The sequence below is a fragment of the Hemicordylus capensis genome, chromosome 5, assembly GCF_027244095.1.
Source record: "Hemicordylus capensis ecotype Gifberg chromosome 5, rHemCap1.1.pri, whole genome shotgun sequence".
NCBI classification, from domain to species: domain Eukaryota; kingdom Metazoa; phylum Chordata; class Lepidosauria; order Squamata; family Cordylidae; genus Hemicordylus; species Hemicordylus capensis.
This window is the reverse complement of record NC_069661.1, coordinates 99,977,651-99,995,390: the sequence shown is the minus strand read 5'-3', so window position 1 is coordinate 99,995,390 and position 17,740 is coordinate 99,977,651. Positions and strand designations below refer to the sequence as shown.

At 43.8% G+C, this 17,740-nt stretch overlaps 1 protein-coding gene across 6 annotated transcripts in view; it reads right to left on the bottom strand.

The window, feature by feature from the left end:
• GABRG1 (gamma-aminobutyric acid type A receptor subunit gamma1) overlaps window positions 1-17,740 on the bottom strand; it is a 122,702-nt gene that overhangs the window by 103,575 nt on the left and 1,387 nt on the right. The window lies entirely within an intron of this gene.

The following is a 17,740-nucleotide window of genomic DNA, read 5'->3' as shown; positions in this document are numbered from 1 at the left end:
GGCTACCCAGATTTGGAACTGCTGGGTCAGGAACCAAGACAAGCACAGGTTCCTAGTTTAACCCTCTTCCATCCAGGAATCTGTGGTCATGAGAGCAGGCTCCCTGTAATTTTGGAAATAAAACACCTTTTTTAAAAAGAAAGTATTAATGCAGGTTGTAAATCAAGCATTGTGGATTTCATCTATATCTCACAATCACTGAATATCCTGTTAGGAGTTAGAAGCTGTTGAAAAAATTCTTTATGCAGAATAGAGGAGATCTGGAGCTAGAGTTGCTACCAAATTTCATCTAAAGTGAAAAGTTTGGTAAGATTTGTTCAAGAGCAAAATCCAAGGAACAGGTTTGTTTTCCCCAGTTTTACAAAGTAAAAATTGGCCTAATCTGAAGAGCAGCAGAATTTCTAGGATTACTGCATAGGCTAGTAATCAGCTGCTAAAAAAATATCTACAGGGAAACGCTATTATATTAAAATAGGTGTGTGCAGAATCCTGTTTAATCAAAACCAGATTACATGCAGGGCTGGCACCTATTTATTTTTTATTATTTTTAAAGTTAGATTTACAGCAAATGCCAGGTTCCTCTCAAGAAGAAACATCTGAGAATTTTCAAGGCAGCCAAGAGAGGTTCTAGAAGACAAGTGAAATTTCTCAGGGTGTTTCTGCACATCCAAGGTAATTTACTTGATCATCAGATCTAGAGAAAGTAGTTGGCCTGCAGAAACAGAAAAGAGGGCTCAGTCTGAAATGGAGCTTAAAATTGCTAATTGTTCCTCAGAGGTTGTTCCACTTCCTGAGTTATAGGAATTGGTTTTTATCAAAAGGAACAGAACATCCCAGCCAGAGAACAAGTTGGACCCTGCCTCACCCCCTGTCTGTGTGATAGGAGGATAAGAAAAATAGCCTGAATCTGAGTGACCAGACTCCTTGTAAACGTGCCTCAAAGTTGTTATATCACCAAGGGGAAGATCCCCATCCAGTACCTTTGGAGATTCTAGGCCTTCAGTGACTTGGAGGCAAGCCCACCAAAATCTTATCCAGACTCTGAAACAGCTGCTGCCAAAGAGTAAAAGCAGAAACTGTTCTTAAACTACATATTTATATTAAATTCTGTAATATTTTGCTGTTGTCGTCCCCACGCCCCACTTATGGAATCTGGGAGCTGTAGTTCTAAGAAGAGACTAGGGCCACATTCACATGTAACATGGACCCACAATTCCACTCCCCATCCTGTTTCTCTGGTCTGCATTTGGACAAAATGGAGAGTGGGCTCTCTGCAGTCAGGGAGGCAACAGAGAGGAGGAGGAACTGGCTGTGCGGGCTTCCTTCTTGCTTGACAGACAGCCCACACAGCCAATCATGGCTGGAGAGAGGGAGGAGCTTCCTCCCTCAACTCCAGTTTGAGTGAATGCAGCCTTCAGTTCTGCATCTGGATGAGACACTCCGAGACTGGGACCCCGGTTACGAGCAGCAAAACTCACTACAAACTCAAATTGGAGTCTGTGGAGCACAATGTCAGGTTACTTGACAAACGGGATTGGAGTTGCACGCATGATGGTAGGGCAACCTCTTGCCTCTGCATCTCTGGTTCTGTGTTACATGCAAATGCAGCCATGGAGTCTCTAACAAGAAATACTCAGCCTAGCAAATGGATTATCATCTTCAATTCTAGGATTTCCTGGACTACCACCCCATCCAGCTAACGAAATCCATGTGTGTATCACATGCTAGGTCAGGTGTAAATCAGATCCATATCTGAGTGTGAATACCTTCTATTCACGTATAACGGGACTGACATACTGGTACAACTAGTCACATGTAATACCCTTTTTAAAGTTGATTAATACCCTTTTTAAAGTTGATTGCAGGGTGGATTTGATTTAAATCAAACTGATTTAAATCACGATTTAAATCACTAGCAGGGTGGATAAAAATCAAAAAAATCCGATTTAAATAAAAAAATCCGATTTAAATTTAAAAAATTGGATTTTTTTAATTTAAATCGGATTTTTGATTTAAATTGGATTTTTTTTATTTAAATTGGATTTTTTTGATTTTTATCCACCCTGCTAGTGATTTAAATCCTGATTTAAATCCTGATTTAAATCAGTTTGATTTAAATCAAATCCACCCTGCTAGATTGGCCTGAAGTAATCAGCTTTGAAAAAGTCTATGGGCATACTCCAGATCTTTACTTCCTTGTCATTCTTAATGTGTGACATGAGCTAGATTCCTCTGCTCCCCATTTCAAGAGACTACAAATCCTCTGCACCCCAACATGAAATATTCTCTTGAGCATGCTAAGGAGCATCACCTCCCATTAATGAGAAAGGATTTCCTGTCTCAAGCAAGTTCCTGCTCCCACTCTCCCACCCCCCAAACTTCTCATTGGTGGAAAATTCCTCATATCAGAACATAAATCAGTCAATGGTGAGAGTGGAAATGGGAAAGGGCAGGACTGAGTCCAGACACTACCTTCCTCTGCTTCCAGTCAATTAGCACTATGACATTCTTTGTGTTTCATGTGTATTGGAGCATGCATGTGCACACTGCTTGTAGTTCTCTGAATTGCAAAATAAAGAGACTACAAAAAAAACATAAAACACCACACACACACACAATTAAGACATTGGTCTCCACACCAGTGTCCCCTCTAACAGGAATTCCCAGATGTTGCTGACTATAACTTTTAGAATCCCCAGCTGCAATGACTTTGGCTTGGGGAATACAGGAGTTGTAGTCAACAACATCTGGGAATCCCTATTTGAGGGAACACTGCTCCACATTGGCATCATTTGCAAGGTGGAGACTAGCCAGTTAGTGTAAACCATACTGAGCTAGATAGACCAAAGCTCTGACTAAGTATAAGGCAGCTTCCCATGTACCTATGAGCCTAGCAACTGTGTCAACTAATGGACAAACTAATTTTGTCAACAAATGGGCAAATTAACTGGGCAAACTAGTAATTTGCCCAACATGTACAACCTTTCAATTCCCTTTTGGAAGGTGGCAGGTTGCTGCCCCCTTTAGGTGACTATAGGACCAATATTTCCACCAAGCCTAAGATCACACTAATTTTTCTTCTGTTTACACTAGGAAATGAGATCTGTTGCCTATTTTTCTCCTTCCTTTTTAACAGCTTGGCCATCAGACTTGTGATAGCTTGATGGATATAGCAGGTGCCACAGAGATCAACTCTCTTCTGATGCACTGCAGCTGTGAAGTACACCTCCAATGACATTAAACATTTTCTTCTCTACATGATTAAGCTCAGTATAATTAACTAAATTCCCAGCAAGCTCCTCACTTGAAAGAAGGGTTCCTGTGTTCAGAGTGAAATTATTTCCACCACATCACAGATATATAAAGTGTCTCATCAGAAGTAACTCTCACAAATTCCAAACTTATTCTAGAGCTATCTATGCTGAAAGAAAGAAAATGGCTACATGATTTTCTGTTAACTTAAATGGCAGAGAGAAAAAATTTAGAAGAGTAAATGTTTGGAAGAGCTTGCCTTGAACTCTACAGTTATAAGAGAAAAGCAGGTAATTAGTTTAGACCAGAGATAGAACTTTAAAAAAAAAAAAAAAGCATGATCCCAGATAATAAAAGAAGGTGAGTTGAGAGCTGATAATCTTTATTGAAACAGTTTCTGTTTCTGTTATGTTTAGGGGCTTGCAAACTTTGAGTTGCACAGAACTTTAATCAGACAGAATAGAAAGGAAGGCAGGAGTATAACCAAACTGACAGTGGCCCTGAGGCGAGGCCTGCCTTTGCAGACTCCTCCCCACCACCTGCCTTTTAGGGGTGAGTCCGAACCGGTCCCGCGGCCATTCTAAAGAATGGCCAAACTGCCGGACCGGTTCAGCCCTTGCTGGTCCGGGTCCGGGTGGGGGGTACTGCTTTAAGGGCGGGAGGGCTTGCTTACCCCTCCCGCCTCTTTGCCCCCTCCAGCGCCCGTATTTAACAGACTAACGGGGTGCTGGAAACCAGCTGCCCCCGCCCCCGCCCCCCCGCCACGGGCAGATTTACCCACCAAAGCTACCAATACTCCTGCCGCCGCCGCCGCCCGCCAGCCCTCCCTCCCTCCCTCCCAGCTGCCCGCCCGCCTGAGGACTCACTCGATGCTTTAGAAAAAACGAGAGGAGCTACCGGACGGAGCTCCTCTCGCTACGAAGGCCTGCTGCATACTGAAGGCGCTTTGCGCGCGCGCACATGCACGCCGCAAAGGATGCCGATCGCCGGAGGCCCGGTCTACCCACCGGGAAAAGGCCGGGTAGACCGGGCCTCCGATCGCCGGAGGCCCGGTCTACCCAGCCCAGCAGGTAGACCGGGCCTCCGGCAATCGGAGGCCCGGTCTACCCGGCCTTTTCCCGGCGGGTAGACCGGGCCTCCGGCGATCGGTGTCCTTTGCGGCGCGCGCATGTGCGCGCGCGCAAAGCGCCTTCAGTATGCAGCAGGCCTTCGTAGCGAGAGGAGCTCCGTCCGGTAGCTCCTCTCGTTTTTTCTAAAGCATCGAGTGAGTCCTCGGGCGGGCGGGCAGCTGGGAGGGAGGGAGGGAGGGCTGGCGGGCGGCGGCAGCAGCGGCAGGGGTATTGGTAGTTTTGGTGGGTAAATCTGCCCGCGGCGGGGGGGGGGGCGGGGGCGGGGGCGGCTGGTTTCCAGCGCCCCGTTAGTCTGTTAAATACGGGCGCTGGAGGGGGCAAAGAGGCGGGAGGGGTAAGCAAGCCCTCCCCGCCCTTAAAGAAAGGCCCCCCTTCGGTGCCGGTCCGGACTGCTCCGGACCGTGCACATCCCTACTGCCTTTTTGCATAGCTGCCTCCACCACCAGTCACGTACTGCCACCAGCCTGTCATTGCTAGGCAGCAACTCTGTGCCAGGCATACTGATATGGGGCATGACAAGAAGCAGGGTGAGCGGTGAGGTCCCTCTGTTCCTTCCGGTCGCTCCACATTCTTGGCCTTGACAACTAATGCAAGTCACACGAGTGCCCAGGCTCCCATGAAACAGCCTCCGATTCTCCGTCTCTGATCTCTTCCTCCCCACTCCATTGCCAGCACCCTTGGGCAGCTGACATGGGTATGGATGCTGCCATGCTATCTTCTTTGGCTGCATCCTCCTCTCAGGCTTCTATGGATGGATGGCTGCAGCTGCACCCAGAGGAGGATGAAGCTGAAGAGGGTGTGGCAGACTCTATGACCATGCCATCTGAAACTCTAGCAAGGAGAGGGGCTGCCACACTAGGGGCTGCTTGACACACTGGAAGAACAGAGTAGGTTCCCACTGAGTTGACAAAATCAAATTGAGATCTAACGCACTATATCCTTTACTGGCCAAGATATGCAGAGCCCAGAGACAAAATTATGCTTCCTCTGTTAAATATGGGGAGAACCAGCTCCACAGTAGATGTCCTGTGTTCTTATTGGGTGATACTGTTACTTTTGTAAGCCATAAGGTGGTTCTGACTGGTTGGCAGCTAAGAAAATCAGGAAAAGGGAACTGGATAAAATTCTGTAAACTGTTCTAGAGATCAGGAAAAGTGAAAGCTGGAATGTCTTCTGACTGTAAATGGCCAGGTTCGCACAATCATCAAAATCAGGGTAGGAGGCAAGCTACCCTGGTTTGCATGATTGTGAAAGCTCATGAAAATCCTTTCAGCCCAGGTTGCTCAAAGCAGGGTAACCCAGCTTTCCTACCCTTCCCTTAATTGAGGTTGGAGAAGAAGAGAACTCTTGTATCTTGATTATTTGGTTGTGTGAACCCACTTGCCTCTTCTACCCAGCCACTAGGACCCAGAAGGCACAGGAACAATAGAGAGCTGGGGCTGCAGGGGATGTCATACATTTTTTAAAAAAAATTTTATTAAAACATTTTTATACCGCCCAAAACTTACGTCTCTGGGTGGTTTACAACATGGGCAGTATACTGGGCGGTATACATGGATGTGCCACTCTGCAAAGTACACTATGATCCTGAAGCTGGGCCAATTTCAGCAGGGCTGACTCCTGCTCCTTCTTGGCCAGAAGGCAGCTACTGATATCATGAGGCTTTCCTCAAACTATTTTCAGTTCCCAGTATCATTAATGGACACTGCATCTGGCTTAATTGTATGTTTCCTGGGATTGCTGATCCAAACAGAGATTCTGGTCATGAATTGCTAGTGGGATAGGAGCACTCCAACCCTTCAACCCATCCCCAAATAGTCATGTGAACAGGTCTTATGTACTGTTCCCTCTAAGGCGTGCCCATATGCCTGTGCTCACAAGTTTTCTGATGTCCGCTCAGTTAATTTTAGATCCTGCTCAGGTTGAATTAGGAAGGCCCCACTCTGAATGCATGTGCGCACACACTGCCTTGATACTCCACCAAGAACAAAACGCATTCCGCAAAGAGATGAAAAAAAATCAGAGGGACCACTGGCCTTATATATAACTGAAAGTAAGGTTTATCATACACATATTGACGCTATTCTGTCATGATCTATGGCTAGTACAATAACGTTTTATTTCTCTATTTAGAAAAACTCCCATGGAATTAAGTAGGGTTTACTCCCAAGTAATTGTGTACAGGACTAGGTGGCCAGATTTGGCTTTTAAAAAGCCAAATTCTGGCTTATGGCCCATTTGACCCATGAGTATACCCCTTAGGTTCTGGCAACCCTGGCTATAGGATGAATGCCTTCTTCTATGTATCTTGGGAGGAAGAAAACCCTCCAGATGGAAACAGCAGCTAAGGCCATAGTTAGGCATAATGTCTGAACTGAATCTTTAAGGTAACAAATCAGTTGAAACACATAAAGGCTATGCACACAAACAGGGTAGGGTAGGCTGTCATATGCAGCACTGGGATCGATCCCGATCCAGACTCTGCCTTCCCCACAAGCCTGGGTTTTGTACCCAGGCTTATAGCTGGGTTAAAGGATGCAAGCACACCCTTTACCCCAGGTATGGTGTCATGTGTATGCTTGGGCTGTACGCAGCCCAAGCATACACAGAGACAGGCACCCAGAGTGGCCATCTCATGGGGGCATCACCTAATGCACCACACTCAGCATGTGGTGCACTGTGGGATATCTGTAAGCTGGGATATCTGAAGGTGAGTCTCAGCCTCCAGAGATCCATGCTGCTCTATGCAGTGGGGATCGTGTGGGTGTGCTGTGGTGCACTGAAGAGGACCTTCATGGATCATCTGGGAGGGAAGGTAGATACCACCCTGTCTCCCCCCACCTGAACCCACTCACGTGGTCATGAGAATAGCTTCATAATGTTATCTATGTAAGAATCAATCTGCTCATTTCTAATGATTTTTTTTTGGTAAAAATAATTTTTCTTCCAATTTTGGTATAGTAGCCAAGTCAGTCAGTTAAAAATAAGTCCCAAAAGTATGCGTTGTTCTAGCAAAGCACTTTACAATCACTGATCAGAGAATTACTGTAAGTATATATACACCAAATGTATATTTAAGATGTAATCAATAAAAGTAGATGTTGTAATGTATAATTCAATATATTAGGTATCATCAAGTAGCATTAAGTAGCATTATAGATCAGGGTGTAGTGCTGAGCAAGAAGACGTTCCTCAGGTTCTACCCTTGGATTATAGTTTTTGTTTGTAATGATGGTGAGTTCAAATACGAACAAGAAACAAAAGTGAACTGTGGCAAATGCATCTTATTAGGATTGTTTTATATGCTCTAAAATATTTGGAATCTTCAGAAAAGTTGCTAGTCTAATTGAAACTTTTTGCTTCCCTCCAAATTTCTCATAGATTTTGCCTGAAGAACCTCTAACATTTCTCAATTTTTCCCGCTCTAGGAGAAATGCATTTGGTTGAGGGGTAAAAATTCCCTTGTAATTTTTGCTAGTCATATTGAACCTCTTTTTGCTTCCCTCAAAATTCCCTTAGTTTTTGTCTATGGAGGAATCTCTAAAATAATTTCAAAATGTCTCTTTAGGTAGAAGAATTTGGTGGCACTTCTAATTTCTATGCATCATGAGGGTAAACCGATGTAGTGTGAGAGCAGGAAAGTGAAGGACACTTTTTGTAGTCTCAGCAACAGCAGACAGTTGCCATCAGGTGATAAGGAAGGTCTGTCTGTAGTGATCAATCTGCCACTCAAAGGTGGCTCACCACAATGCTAAAATTCAGTTCTGAGCATGTATATATGAAGCACCCCTCTTAGGCTAGTGAAGATACACCATTTATTTCTTGATTCAGGGAAGTTCAGTATGACAAAGCCTAGAAAAATCTCTGCCACATAATACTGGTTTCTTCTTCTATGGAGGGACTTGGATTGCACAAGAAACACATTTTGCAACAGGAGAATGTGAAAGAAGCAAGACTGAGATTTTGTTTTTGTTATTTTGATTTTAATCTAATAAGATTCAAACTGGAAGCTACAACTACTGTACATCCAGAAAACCTCCACAGTGGATGGAGGTTGCCGGAGGCCTGCCTGAAAAAATAAAATTAGAAAGATTGATCATACTAAAACAGGAAAAGTGACCATTCAGGGTAGCTATGGAAAAGTTTAAATTAAGTCATATCTGCTTTAACCACTCTCTTTGATGGTATTCATTCTTCCCCAAAAGAAATATTCTCATGAATAAAAATATATACTTCTGATCTTTGAAGAAGAAAAAAACAGTTATCAATCTAAATGCAAACCCCACTGATCCTTATCATGTTGCAACATAGAGGTGACCTTTAGCAACCTACACTTTAAAGTATCTGGTGATAAATATGATAGGACTGACCAGTCATCAGATTAGGCTTGTGTTTTATGGCACAGCAGGGAAGCAACCTGAGTGGAGAGCAGAAGGCTGTTGGTTCGAATCCCCGCTGATGTGTTTCCCAGAATATGGGAAACTCCTATATTTGGCAGCAGCAATATAGGAAGGTGTTGAAAGGCATCATATCACACTGCGCGGGAGAAGGCAATGGTAAACTACTCCTGTATTCTATGAAGAAAATCACATGGCTCTGTGGTTGCCAGGAGTCGACACTGACTCGACAGCACAACCTTTCCTTTACCTTTATTCAATACACTATATCAATTTCTCTGAACTGCTTTATCACAATATGAACTTCTTTTAAAAACATTGTGAAATACTTTTATAAGGATGTCACTGGGATGTTTACCTGGAGAAGTCTAATGGGATTACAATCTGGACTCTGAATCCACCCTAGCATCTTCTGCCTTCAAGTCTAATAAAGAATCTCTCCTTTCCCCCTCAAATATTCTACTAGATCTTTATGTTCTTTATCACAGTCAATGAACTTATTTTCAAGAGTATCCATTTATTTGCCAGTGTTCTTATTCCATCTCCAGTTTGCTTACCTGGTATCTCAATCTTGTTATTAATACAATGTTCTAACCTGCCTGTATCAGATAAAATGTTTCCTTTATCCTTTCCAGGGTAACTATAGATGTAGCATCCTCACTATTGCCTGTATCTTTTCAACCAGACCTATAATCAAAGCAGCCTTTTTAATAAGAAAAAAATATATCCACTAAGTTAGATTTTAACATCCCCTTTCCTTGTCAAGAGTAATTTTTATTTTAAAAAATCACCTTCCCAGTTAAACAAAAAACAACCTAATTCAATGTATAATCCAGTCATTCGTTCACCATAATTTGAATTACTATTCAGGCCAAATAATACAGTCAGTTACCCATCAATTCAGATTACACCCAATTAATCAGACTTAACAACAGTAAATAAGCTGCTGTCAACATATAAAACCTTTCAACCAAAACATTTCATATTTTTACTTACTTACTTACTTGCGCGCGCGCGCGCGCACACACACACACACACACACACACACACACACACACACACGAAAGGAAGACATTCTATTGCTATTTAAACTAACCAGCTGCTGAAGAAACAAAAGTAGGAACTAATTAAGCAAAATACACTCATGTGACTCCTTTATCTCCACCCTGGAACCACATGAGTCACACAAGAGGCCACTGATATAGTGTTACTCTGGTATATCCCTAAAGTAAATAGACCGTGTTCTCCACCCACAAGAGGTTTCTGGATACTAGGACATGAAAACAGGTGTTGCCCGAGTAACAATTCAGTCATCCCACTGTGAGTACTAATTTTAAAAAAGCAAAAGACTTGCCAGCAAGTGCAAGAGCAGCCCAGTCCCAAAATGCTAGTAGGAGCAAAGTACAGTCTTAGAATTAAGAAGGAGATATTCCCCTGGAAACAAACCACTCTCTGCTTAGCATTTATCTATTATATTAATTCTCCTGGGTGTGCCTTGGAATGTGCATCCCAGAGCCCAGCTGATTGGCTGGGCGGCAGACACGCCTGATTAGCTGAGGCACACCCAAGAGGGTTGGTTGCCGCCGCGGTGGCCCAGCCTTGGAGGCCAGAGGTGGTGGGCCCGGCCCGGCCATGGAGGCAAGGCCCAGGAGGGGGGAAAGAAAGTGGGGGGGACAGAAGTGGCAGTAGGGAGGAGAGGTGGCTAGGCCCGGAAGCAGAGACTGGGGCAGAAGTGGGGGGAGAGGTAACTGCCAGCCCCAAAGAGCGCACAGATGCTCTGGGGGTCGGCTAGTCTATATATTTAATTCTCATAGACGTGCCTCTGTGGGGATGCGTCCCAGCAACCCAGCTGATTGGCTGGGTGGCGGATGCACCTGATTGGCTGGGGCACAGACCAATGGCAGCGGTGGGCGTGGCCCGGCCATGGAGGCCGGTGGCGGCGGGCCCGGCCACGGAGGCCAGCAGCGGCCAGTGGCGGTGTGCCTGGCCCGGCCAGCTGCAGAGGCCAGAGGTGGTGGTGGGCCCAGCTGGCCGCAGAGGCCAGAGGTGGTGGTGGGCCTGGCCCGGCCAGCCACAGAGGAGAAAGGCAGCAGCGGGCCCAGCCGCGGAGGCCAGAGGTGGCGGCGGGCCCGCCTGGCTGTGGAGGCAAGGCCCAGGAGGGGGCAAAGAAAGTGGGGGGCAGAAGTGGCAGTGGGGAGGGGAGGAGGCTGGGCCCAGAAGCAGAGACTGGGGCAGAAGGTGGGGGGGGGAGATGTAACCGCTGGCCCCAAAGAACGCACAGATCTTCTGTGCAGGGTCAGCCAGTATTATATTAATTCTCCTGGGTGTTCCTTGGAATGTGCATCCCAGCGCCCAGCTGATTGGCTGGGCAGCAGCGGGCCCAGCCCAGCCATGGAGGCAAGGCCCAGGAAGGGCGGGGGAGAAAGTTGGGGGGCAGAAGTGGCAGTGGGGAGGAGAGGTGGCTGGGCCTGGAAGTGGAGACTGGGGCAGAAGGGTGGGAGAGGTAAGCACCAGCCCCAAAGAGTGCACAGATGCTCTGTGTGGGGTCGGCTAGTATAGTACTATAATCCTATAGTGTATGGAGGAGTATTTATAGTTTCCTCAGCATGTTGGCTTTTGCTCTTGTTTTCAGTAATGGAATGTGTTTTCTTAATAGACTGTGTTTTGTGAAGTTCATTGCCCTGCTCAGGCATTCAGATTGTACAGACATTGTAGATTGGATGCTTGAAAGGAGTCTCATGCACACATCTGTATACACACGAGACTCTTTTCTCTACATGCAACTGGGAATCCTGCAAAGACAAAAGTTCCCAACTGCATGAACAGAGACCCTCAAATGTGCAGCTAGACACACAGAGTTCTTTTCTGGTGTTTGGATGAATGTGTGTTATTCAAGGATGGAGCTAGCTTCCTTCCTTCAGCACATTCAGCATCCTTTTCTAAACACAGAAGAGAATATTACATGAAAACTTTTCAACAACATTAAAGGGGGTTTTCAAATAGGAATGAGCATTTACAGCATACAATACAATGATGTATTATCTGGCTAGTGGTGAACTGCTATAATTTCTACACGGGTCTTTATTTCTCTTTGTGTGTGTTTCATCCTTAGAAGTTCCACAAGGCCCAGGTATGCTAGCTACTACCTTTCATTTCAGCAGTGCACCTTCTGCATATTCAAATCAGACGTGTGTGCTCTAGAATTCCACTGGATCATGGCCAATAGTTTTGTGACCAGTCTTCCTATCTCTCACTGCAAGTCTTTTTTCCCTTTAGCATGATCGACACTATCATTTATTACCTACTCTCTTCCAGGCTGCTGCTCAGAATTAGATGGAATATATCTATTAGATAATGGCCTATGTACAATGTGGGAGTTCAAATACAGAGAGAGGATGCTTACACTCAGTAAATTAAGATATATTCTTTTGTTTTTGCTGGTGATTTTACAAGAACATGGCAGGCGTGACTGAAATTCAATTTATTAGTTTCTCCCCTCCAATGTACTGCATTTATACATAGCAGACTTCGATCCATCAACTAGACAACCGAGTATGTCCAGAGAACCAGTATTTCCAAGGTTAGCCAAAGCAGCACTGTGTAGGTTTTCAAGTTTACAAGAAAAATGAACAGTTGTCACTTGTGACAGCGCCTTTCCCTGGGTGGGGTGGACATGCAGTCAGTCACTGGGAAAGGGGGAGAGAAAGGGAATAATGTGTGCAGCCTACAAGAGATGGAAGGGAGCCCAGGAAATGGTAGAAGACTCCCAGTGGAAAAGGGACAGGCAAGAGGCATTGTTGACAATGGCCTGAAGGGACTGACAGCAATGCATTATGGAATCCAGGATTCTTCTGGTATCTCATGTGATCTTCAAACCCATTTCTGACATAGAAAACACTTCTCTTTAGGAGACACGTGAAGTTCACATGCAGATAGTTACATGTGATGATCCCACATAAACCCCATCTAGAATATATTTATTGTCTTATTTTTTTAAAAAAATGTAAATTTCACTTCTCCCCCAAAGAGTGTCCAAAGTGGCTTACAATTCATTAAAGCAAAAATACAAAGAAAAGGAAGAACCAGAATTCTACAGCAACCAGAAAACAAAAATGAAGGGGATCACCAGACATCAGCAAATGTGAAATGAAAGAGTTCAGTTGGTGCCAAAAAGTCAATATAGAGGGAGGCAATCTCATCTCTTACAGAAGGTAATTCCACAGATGGGTGCCAAAACACAGAATGCCCTTCCATGGGTTGCCACCAAATGAGACTCAGAAGGCACACAAGAGATGCCTCCCCATGTTATTTCAGAGGCATTAAGATTCAGACAGGAGAAGGCAGTCCGTTGGCTATAGTGGTCTCTTAAGCCATTTGAAGTTTAACAGCATACAAAGGTCTGGGTAAATATTTCATTCTACTTTTTTATTATTTGTTTCCACTTCAACCTATGTTGATTTCCCCCCTAGGCTCTTCATTACCATAGTTATTTGTGTGCCTTCCAATAATGCATTAAGTGATGCAGCTAACATCTGCTGCTTGAAATTCATCTTCTCTCATCTTTCTCATGGAAGATAGTTGTGCATACAGCATAGTGAGATGTTTTGAAGTGTTGGGAGGGGATCCTTATTCATTTAAAGATATTTTTATTGTGTTTATGTGCTATTTTTATACACCATTTCAATTACAGAAGCCAAGTGCACTGCTGGTGCAGAAAATTATGTCTCTACTACTCATTCTGGAAGAAGTTGAGGCTTTGGCAGCGAAATGTTTTAAGTGTACAGACAAATTCTTCTGGTGGTATACAGAAAAGCGAAGGTTCTAGTTGTGGTTCTGCTTTTGGGCAAGAGGTTGGATTGCACAGCCTTTTTGTCTCCTCCAAAGTCAATGATATTATAAAGATATCCATCTAAATAAGCAAAGATAAGCAAAGATACACCAAAGTGACAAGAATTGTGTTTAGAGCAAGACCTTTACAACTATACCTGACTGAGGGGGATATTGCCTGAATCTGACACACACAAGACCAGGAGGGCAAAAATCCAGGCAGGCAGTGATCACTAGCTCCTTAAAAAAAGTGAGCCTGGTGACTGATTTGCTGCAGAGTTTGGGAAAGAAGGTTTTTCTTCCTAATCATGCATACATGTTTGCACCCTTGCAGAAGACCAGACATTTGTGTCTGCACTGGCACAACTGCTCAAGTCAGGTGGACATCATAAATGTACGAGTGATCTATGGGATCTGTACTGAGGATGGGTACGATTACTAATTCTGTTTCAGCGTCTGTGTCATACTGTCTCAAGAACAAGGGCAGCTCTTGTTTGTCTCATGCCACATCATCCCCAAGAGCAGTCTTTGGCTCACGTATGGCCATGGACATACGTAGACATTTATCAGTGTGGCTGATAAAAGGGTGCTACTTTGGCCCAGGATAGGAAACTCACTTATAGAGAAATCTAAAACTCAATTCCTAGCCGAACTGAAGAGCATGAAGGAGGCAGGCTAGGGTCTGCTTACAATGCAAAGTTTTTCTTGTTGCTTGGCCTTATTTTGTCTCATTTTATGCCATGTAAATTAAGCTCCCAAGAAACAAAACTACTGAAAGAAATTACATCAAAACAAAGCTTTGTTTTGATCTGGTGGGAGCAGGCCTTCAGCTCATACTGTAAATGTCTCCCATTGTGTTATATATTGCAGAAAGAACTGCCTGCCAACATGGGTGCAAATAAAGGTTTATAGTATACTGTAGGTAGCCTTAATTCCCCTCCCCTCTCTTCTCCCAGCCCCAGTCCTCATGACAATCCCTGCTAAATGAGCAAAGAGGAACCTTTTAAAGTGGCAATTCTCTTATATTTAGCACAAGAGAGCAACTGTCCATATCCAGCCCCAGAATAGCATCCCTTCAGTAGTTGTTGCTGGTGTCTATCTTATATTTTCTTTTAGACTGTGAGCCCCTTTGGAGCAGGGAACCATCGTATTTTATTATTTTTCCTTGTAAAGCACTTGTTGAAAAGCAGTATGTAGATAGTTACATTAGCAGCAGCTAACATACTGCACAAGAGGACATGGGCAGCTTAAGCACTGCCTTAAAGAATGCCTTCTTCTGCATGATCCCCACCGCACAATAAGGTCATCTGAGGAAGTCCGTCACCAGTTACCACCAGTACATCTGGTGGCGACTCAGAAGTGGGCCTTCTCTGTAGCTGCTCTTGGGCTGTGGAATGCATTCCCGGCAGAAATCCGTATTTTGAATTTATTATAGTATAGAAATTGAATGAATGAATGAATACTAAATAAATAAATAAATACCCAAGCCCCTGTGTGCATGTAACCCCACCAATGGTGCTGCATGGCAGGGCAGCCCCACTCAGTTGGAAAGGCTCCGTGTATGCAGTTGCAATGTGATGCCCATTGCTGGGGCATACATGCACACAAGGGTACAGGCAGTTCTCCACCCACTGACATTTCTTTGCATGGGTTGTGGTCCAGTAGTAGTTGTAGTCACAGTTGTAGTAGTAGGTACAGTGGCTGACATACTGTGCAATAAGCACGTGGTGTTTGCACAAGAGCACTGTTGTGCGAGCACAAAAGTTAAGCAAATGGAGTTACCTAACAGGGTCAGTTTTTGTGCTTACACAAGTACACAAACATTACTTTTCACTGCATTGTAACATTGTGAAGTATGTCAGCCATATACTTTAACACATGCATACAATTCAACTTCTTTTATAAAGGAAAAGATAGCAGAGGTTAGATATTCTTCTCTATTTGCCTCTAACTTAACTATTTCTATCTGTTCAAGATGGAAATCTCTGGGAATTTTTCTGACTTTTTTTTCTTTTGAAAAAAGTCCTTAAAAAAAAAAGTCCACAGGCACTCCTGCCTGTGGCTTCCAGTGGCATCTGGTAGGCCACTGTGTGAAACAGGATACTGGACTAGATGGGCCTTGGGCCTGATCCAGGTGGGCTGTTCTTATGTTCTAAATCTGGTCCATTTCTTGGTTACAGGCATAGATAAAGGTAGGGCTCTGTTTTTGAGCAGCTCTAGAGAGAAAGCTGTTCTTTGCCAGGAATGATAAAGTAAAATTCAAAGGAGAGAGAAAAACCACTCTAAAAACTTCCCTTCAGTTTGGTAAAAGGATATTAAAACTGTGTAACCCAATATTCCTGAGAGAAGTTCCCTGGCTACTACTGAGCTATAATGACCTATAGGTTAAACTCGAGGAGACATAGCCACATGCCTAACTTGGAAAAACTCACACCTGCCTTACTACCACTTGCCAATGATCCTGTGAATGAGAGGGAAAAAAACACCTTAAGAAAAATCAGATGCAGGTGCAGATACTTATGCTGAACATTCAACTGAGAAAGTGCTGCCTGGAATAAAAATGATACATCGTGACACCCCCCCACCACCACCACCACTTTAATTGTTTTGTAATGTAAAGATAATTACACCCAAGCTACAAAATTAAACACTACTAGTGAAATTACAAAAATATTCTTCTAACCCTTGTCAGGTTTAATCTTCATTAAGTAGTACAGTGATGGCTTATCTCCCCACTCCCCATCCAATTTTTTAAAAAAACTATTCTTCCTTTCTAGTCCCTGCTTTTCCAGCAAAACCTTTCAACTAACTAAATAAGCAGACATATTTTTTAACTGCCTCTTAATCCCTCCACTTTTTTCTTTTTCTTTTTTTACTGAGATGCAACATGATCATTAAGATTCATTCACAATAAGAGCATAGCTGTGTGGATATCATTTCCATCAATGCCTTTGAAAAAGAAAATGTTACAATAATCTGTCAAGGCTTTTTTCTCCCTCTGTAAAAAGAGCCAAGACTATGGTATATGCCAAAGAAAGGGGTAATCAGTGGTGTTTCTAGCTGGGCTGCTGGAACATCCTTCTGAAGCTGAGATATATGCTTAAGATCTGCACACTTCTCACATGAATTCATATAATGATAGTCTGGCATGGAGGACTTCAAACACATTTAACATATTTAAATGGGGTGGGGTTTTTTTTTAAACCACCCTCGATACCAATTCCCTGTTCCCCTAGGAATGATAATTTGGTCTGTCTTGTTTAAAATACAAGGCACACTTGGTTAATTTGCAGGTTAATTTGCACTGCAGTTTGATATCTTTATGAAAAAGTAAAACTGAGGGAACAATGCACAGTGCACTGCCTATGCATTTTTAAAGGGACTGAAAAAGTATAAATGACTTGGTTGCCTTCTGGTTAAATCTTTTATGGACACTTAAATATCACATTTACATTGATCAGTGAAGAAGAGCTTCTTCAAGTCAGCTTGGAAATCTCTTTGCATTACTAATCTAACAGGCTTCCAAAATCTCAGTAGAACCTTCCTCGCAGTTCTGTGCATATCCAAACGGCACACATTTTTCAATGGTGCCTATGTTTCCCGAACCAGAGAAACAGTGTTAGAGTTGGTGAGTAGGTAATAAGCTGCACATACAAGCTGGTGTCAACACACTTTAGCATACCTTGACCCATTGGTTCACTCCAAGCAAGCACCCTTTTTGGCATCAGCTTGTGAAATCAACTGAAGTCTGTGTGTCTGTGTGTGTGTGTGCATGCGCGCGCACACACACACACACACACACACACTTGAAACCAGTTGCATCTAAATCTGAAGTCTTGCCATAATGGAACCTGGAGTGCAACATTTCAAATTACTCATGCTACAAAAAGAAAGTGGGTCTTAAAGAACAAAAAAAAGTAGTGAGCACTGAGCTTCAATTCCTAATTGCACTGTCTTCCATAACACACATGGCATAACACACATGCTATTACTTTGAGGAAGAAATCCCAAAGAGCCTTTTCTAAAGAAGACTACCAAGTTATTCTCTGCTGCTCCCACTCCCCCCACTCTGAACACAGAAAGTGGAAGTAAATCCAGTAGATTTCAGTGGAACTTACTTCCGAAGGCTTAAAT